At 43.2% G+C, this 6,726-nt stretch overlaps 1 non-coding gene across 1 annotated transcript; it reads right to left on the bottom strand.

The window, feature by feature from the left end:
* Window positions 1–231: 231 nt before the first annotated feature.
* On the bottom strand, window positions 232–305 carry TRNAR-ACG (transfer RNA arginine (anticodon ACG)). The gene has a single exon. It is a non-coding gene; the product is annotated as a tRNA-Arg (tRNA).
* Window positions 306–6,726: the final 6,421 nt, after the last annotated feature.

Here is a 6,726-nt window from a genome sequence, read left to right on the forward strand (position 1 = left end):
CTCAAACGTACACCTCGGCATACCTTGCCAAGGGCTCGGTATGGGAACAAAGGAGTTGCCATCGAAGCTATTTGATGTCTGACTCAGGCCTATATGACCGATCGATCGAAATACTCCAAGACTCCACCTTTGTCATATATTCCATATATCACATTAGATAGATATCATATTCATGGAATACGATTCACTTTCAAGATGCCTTGATGGTGAAATGGTAGACACGCGAGGCTGTGGGCGAGGAGGGATTCGAACCCCCGACACCGTGGTTCGTAGCCACGTGCTCTAATCCTCTGAGCTACAGGCCCAGCTGTCTCCACTGGATCTCTTCCCTGGGGTACCCCTTCATTTCAGGTTAAGAAGATGGGAAAACGCCTTTCTCTCTATAAGAACAGTGCGTTCCGACAAGTCCGAACAGCTCTATAGCGTACTTCGGTGATAACCCACAAGTATAAGGGATCGCAATAGTTTTCGAGGGTAGCGTATTCAACCCAAATTTATTGATTCGACACAAGGGGAGCCAAAGAATATTCGCAAGTATTAGCAGTTGAGTTGTCAATTGAACCGCACCTGGAAACTTAATATCTGCAGCAAGGTATTTAGTACCAAAGTAATATGATAGTAGTGGTAATAGTGGCAAAAGGTAATGGTAGCAAAAGTAATATTTTTTGGTTTTATAGTGATTGTAACAGTAGCAACAGAAAAGTGAATAAGCGAAGAACAATATATGGAAAGCTCGTAGGCATTGGATCGGTGATGGAGAATTGTGCTAGATGCGATCGATCATGTAACATTCATAACATAGGGTGACACAGAACTAGATCCAGTTCATCAATGTAATGTAGGCATGTATTCCGAATATAGTCATACGTGCTTATGGAAAAGAACTTGCATGACATCTTTTGTCCTACCCTCCCGTGGCAGCAGGGTCCTATTGGAAACTAAGGGATATTAAGGCCTCCTTTTCATAGAGTACCAGACCAAAGCATTAACACATAGTGAATACATGAACTCCTCAAACTATGCCATCACCGGTAAGTATCCCGATTATTGTCACTTCGGGGTTAGCGGATCAGAACTCATAATAGGTGACTATAGACTTGCAAGATAGGATCAAGAACTCTCATATATTGATGAAAACATAATTTCTTCAGATCTGAAATCATGGCACTCGGGCCCTAGTGACAAGCATTAAGCATAGCAAAGTCATAGCAACATCAATCTCAGAACATGGTGGATACTAGGGATCAAACCGTAACAAAACTAACTCGATTACAGGATGAATCTCATCCAACCCATCACCGTCCAGCAAGCCTACGATGGAATTACTCACACACGGCAGTGAGCATCATGAAATTGGTGATGGAGGAAGGTTGATGATGATGATGGCAACGGATTCCCCTCTCCGGATCTCCGAACGGACTCCAGATCAGCCCTCCCAAGAGAGTTTAGGGCTTGGTGGCGGCTCTGTATCGTAAAACGCGATGAATACTCCTCTCTGAATTTTTTCTCCCCGTAAGTGTATATATGGATTCAGGGTTGAGGTCGGTGGAGCGTCAAGGGGGCCACGAGGCAGGGGGCACGCCCGGGGGGGTAGGGCGCGCCCCCACCCTCGTGGACAGGTGGTGGGCCCCCTGACGTGGATCTTTCTTCTAGTATTTTTTATATATTCCAAAATAATTTGTCGGATTTCGGGTTCTGGCAGACCCTTGAGGTTCGAACACTAGGGTGCGCGCGGAGATTTCGCCTTCTACCTACCTGCACCCCTCCGCCTCGCTAAGATCTAAGCTATGGAAAGAACAACACAAGAGACGCAGGGTTTATACTGGTTCGGACCACCGTTGTGGTGTAAGACCCTACTCTAGTGTGTGGTGTGGTGGATTGCCTCTTGGGCTGATGATGATGAGCAATACAAGGAAGAACAGCCTCGCGAGGGTCTGTTCTTGGCTGGGGGAATGAACTGCTAGGAGGAGTTCAGTCGCCCTTCTCTCTCTCTCTCCGTGTGATGCTACTCGATCCGATCCTAGCTAGTTTCTCTCTTGGCTTCTAGATTCTCCCTTCTTGATTGCCCCTCTACCCTGGGGGTGGCTAGTCCTATTTATAGGCAAAGGCCCTGGGCCCCTTCCCAAATATTGAGCGGGAAGGGCGCCAACAATTGGCCATTTTGAAGGGGAACATCTGGTACACGTATCCTGACTAAAGTTGGTCCTCGCTTGCCAAAGGCTCTGGTGGTGACGCTGGCTTGGGCTCCACAATGACTTCCTCCCTGCCGTTGGACTGGTCTTGGTCTCGTTGCACCGAAACGGGTGCCTTTTCTTGATGCTCTCGCCTGCGCTTGCTCCCTTTGCACCAAAGAGGAAAGGAGGACACTGCGCGGCTGGCGCCCGCCTGGCGCCTTTGGTCGTCATAGCTTGCGTCACAGGCACCTCGTGAGGTACCCCGCCTTGATCTCTTCGCCTCCTCGCGAGCCAGCCTGATGAGGCTGTGCCTGAGGAAGCTCTGTGTCGTCCGCCCCGCGAGGCTTGGCCCCTCGCGAGGGTCTTGGGTCTGTGTTGATGAAGATGGGCCGCACTGGGCCCCCTTTTGAGCAACGCCACAGGCCGCAGGCAGGCAAGTCTGGGGACCCCCGTTCCCAGAACGCCGACATAATTCTCCGTTGATTTTCAAGTCATTCCGAGAACTTTTATTTCTGCACAAAAATAACACCATGGCAATTCTGCTGAAAACAGCGTCAGTCCGGGTTAGTTCCGGTCAAATCATGCAAGTTAGAGTCCAAAACAAGGGCAATAGTGTTTGGAAAAGTAGATACGATGGAGACGTATCAACTTCCCCAAGCTTAAACCTTTGCTTGTCCTCAATAAATTCAGTTGATAAACTGAAAGTGATAAAGAAAAACTTTTACAAACTCTGTTTGCTCTTGTTGTTGTAAATATGTAAAGCCAGCGTTCAGGTTTTCAGCAAAGATTATGAACTAACCATATTCACAATAACATTTAGGTCTCATGTTTACTCATATCAATGGCATAATCAGCTAGCGAGCAATAATAACAAATCTCGAATGACAACACTTTCTCAAAACAATCATGATATGATATGACAAGATGGTATCTCGCTGGCCCTTTTTGAGACCGCAAAACATAAATGCAGAGCACCTTTAAATATCAAGGACTGACTAGACATTGTAATTCATGGTAAAAGAGATCCAGTCAAGTCATACTCAATGTAAACTAACAGTAATGGTTGCAAATGACAGAGGTGCTCTCCGACTGGTGCTTTTTAATAAGAGGATGATGACTCAACATAAAAGTAAATAGATAGGCTCTTCGCAGAGGGAAGCAGGGATTTGTAGAGGTGCCAGAGCTCGGTTTTGAAATAGATATGAATAATATTTTGAGCGGTATACTTTCATTGTCAACATAACAACTGAGAGATCTCGATATGTTCCATGCAACACACATTATAGGCGGTTCCCAAACAGAATGTTAAAGTTTATACTCCCCCTCCACCAACAAGCATCAATCCATGGCTTTCTCGAAACAACAAGTGCCTCCAACTAACAAGAGTCCCGGGGGAGTTTTGTTTGCAGTTATTTTGATTTGATTTGCATAAACCATGGGTCTGGGCATCCCGGTGACTAGCCATATTCTTGTGAGTGAGGAGCGGAGTCCACTCCTCTTGAGAATAACCCACCTAGCATGGAAGATACAGACACCCCTAGTTGATACATGAGCTATTCAAGCATACAAAACAAAATGTTTATTCGAAGGTTTAGAGTTTGGCACACACAAATTTACTTCGAGCGGCACGTAGATACCGTATATTGGTAGGTATGGTAGACTCATATGGAACAACTTTGGGGTTTATGGAATTGGATGCACAAGCAGTATTCCGGCTTAGTACAAGTGAAGGCTAGAAAAAGACTGGGAAGCGACCAGCTAGAGAGCGACAACAGTCATGAACATGCATTAAAATTAATTAACACCGAATGCAAGCATGAGTAGGATATAATGCACCATGAACATAAATATCGTAGAGGCTATGTTGATTTTGTTTCAACTACATGCGTGAACATGTGCCAAGTCAAGCCACTCGAATCGTTCAAAAGAGGATACCACCCTATCATACCACATCACAACCATTTTAATAGCATGTTGGCACGCAAGCTAAACCATTATAAACTCCTAGCTAATTAAGCATGGCATAAGCAACTACAATCTCTAATTGTCATTGCAAACATGTTTATTCATAATAGGCTGAATCAGGAACGATGAACTAATCATATTTACAAAAACAAGAGAGGTCGATTTCATACCAGATTTTCTCATCTCAATAAGTTCATCATATAATCGTCATTATTGCCTTTCACTTGCACGACCGAATAGTGTCGATAATAATAATAGTGCACGTGCATTGGACTAAGCTAGAATCGGCAAGCATTCAATTCAAGAGAGAAGACAAGGTAATATGGGCTCTTTGTTAGATCAACAATAATACAAATAAGAGCCACTCAACATTTTAATCATGGTCTTCTCCTCTCGAGCCCCAAAGGAAAGAAACGAAACAATACTATTTACACGGGAAAGCTCCCAACAAGCAAAAGATTAACGAGAAATCTTTTTAGGTTTTCTTTTTAGTTACTACCACTACAGGCATGGAAAGTAAACTAGCTAAAAGCTACAACTAATTTTTTTTTGTTTTTCTTAAGGTTTATCAAACACACAAGAAGAAAGCATAAAAAGGGAAATAAACTAGCATGGATATTATAGTGAAAAAGTATGAGCACCGACAACTAGCATGAGTGTGTGAACATGAATGTAATGTCCGTGAGAAATACGTACTCCCCAAAGCTTAGGCTTTTGGACTAAGTTGGTCTATGGCCACGGCTGGCCTTGTGGATATCCAAAGTAATAGTTGGGGTCGTACTGAGAAGAATCGCCCTGGTGCCACTGGTTGGCGATCTCTTCCGGATTCCACTGATAAACAGACTACCGGTGAGGATCAAATTGTGGTTCCGGCTCTGGCCCTGTAGCTGGTGTGGGGTTTCGGTAGGCGTGAATGGCCTCTGGTGGAACAAGGTACTTGCTGTTTGCGTTGGTCGTGGAGGAAGGCGGTGAGGCCTGCATTCTCCGCCAATTCATAGAAATCATCATAAATCCTGGCTACTCTGAAGAAATCATCACAAGGAAATTCACACGGCCGAACCTCCGCGATGCGAGGGAGATTATACTTGGGCTTCTTGTTCTCTTCACTTTGTTTATCCTTCGAGCTTCGGCTCGATGAGCCCCTCAAAAATCTCTTCATCTTTTTCTGAAAATTTCTGAAATTTTTAGTAACTTCAAAATAAAAGCGAACAAACTCAACAGTATTGATAGCAACTACTCCTACAAGTGCCTAGAGGATATATCATGCACTAAAACTACTTTTGCCCATATAAATTTCACATGCAACCTCAAGAATAGGGTCACCTAAGCAGCAAAAATTTGCAATGAATAAAGCACTAGAACAAAAACTAATTGGACCATTGGAGGAGTCACATACCAAGGAACAATCCCCCAAACTAGTTTTGTGAATGGAGCTTTAAGCAAGGAGATCGAAAATGGCAGCAAGATGAGCTAGAACTCGTGCTTGAGCTGGTTAGTGATGTTTTTGGGAGGAAGAAGGAGTGTGTGGTGGCTGGAATAAGTGGAGGGGAGTCACCATGGGCCCACGAGGCAGCGGGCGCGCCCAGGGGGGTAGGGTGCGCCCTCCACCCTCGTGGCCAGGTGCTTGCTCCCCCTGCTGTGTTCTCAATGCCAGATATTCTCAAATATTCTAGAAAAAATCATATTTAATTTTCAAGGCATTTCGAGAACTTTTATTTTCGGGGTATATTTTTTTATTGCATGGATAATTCAGAAAACAGACGGAAATAATACTATTTCGGTTTATTTAATATAAATGACAAAAATTAAAAAATTCTTGTTAACAAACTCATTTCGAATAACATGAAACCGGAGAATTTTCGAATAACACTAGGTTACCTCAACGGGGATATGCACATCCCCAACAATAAGAATATCATATTTCTTCTTGACAGTAAGAAGAGGACATTCAAAACCTCCAATAGTAATTGTTGAAAATTTTCCAATAGAATTGATACTGTGGACTTGAGGTTGTTTCCTCGGAAAGTGTACCGTATGATCATTACCATTAACATGAAAAGTGACTTTGCCTTTGGTGCAATCAATAACAGCCCCTGCAGTATTCAAAAAGGGTCTTCCAAGAATAATAGACATACTATCGTCCTCGGGAATATCAAGAATATCAAAGTCCGTTAAAATAGTAATATTTGCAACCACAACAGGCACATCCTCACAAATACCGATAGGTATAGCAGTTGATTTATCAGCCATTTGCAAAGATATTTCAGTAGGTGTCAACTTACTCAAATCAAGTCTACGATATAAAGAGAGAGGCATAATACTAACACCGACTCCAAGATCACATAAAATAGTTTTAACATAGTTACTTTTAATGGATAATGGTATAGTTGGTACTCCTAGATCTACAAGTTTCTTTGGTATTCCACCCTTAAAAGTATAATTAGCAAGCATGGTGGAAATTTCAGCTTCCGGTATCTTTCTTTTATTAGTAACTATTTCCTTCATATATTTAGCATAAGGATTCATTTTAAGCATATCAGTCAAACGCGTACGCAAAAAGATAGGTCTAATCATTTTGGCAAAGCGC

The sequence above is a fragment of the Triticum aestivum genome, chromosome 1A (genome assembly GCF_018294505.1).
Source record: "Triticum aestivum cultivar Chinese Spring chromosome 1A, IWGSC CS RefSeq v2.1, whole genome shotgun sequence".
Lineage (NCBI taxonomy): Eukaryota > Viridiplantae > Streptophyta > Magnoliopsida > Poales > Poaceae > Triticum > Triticum aestivum.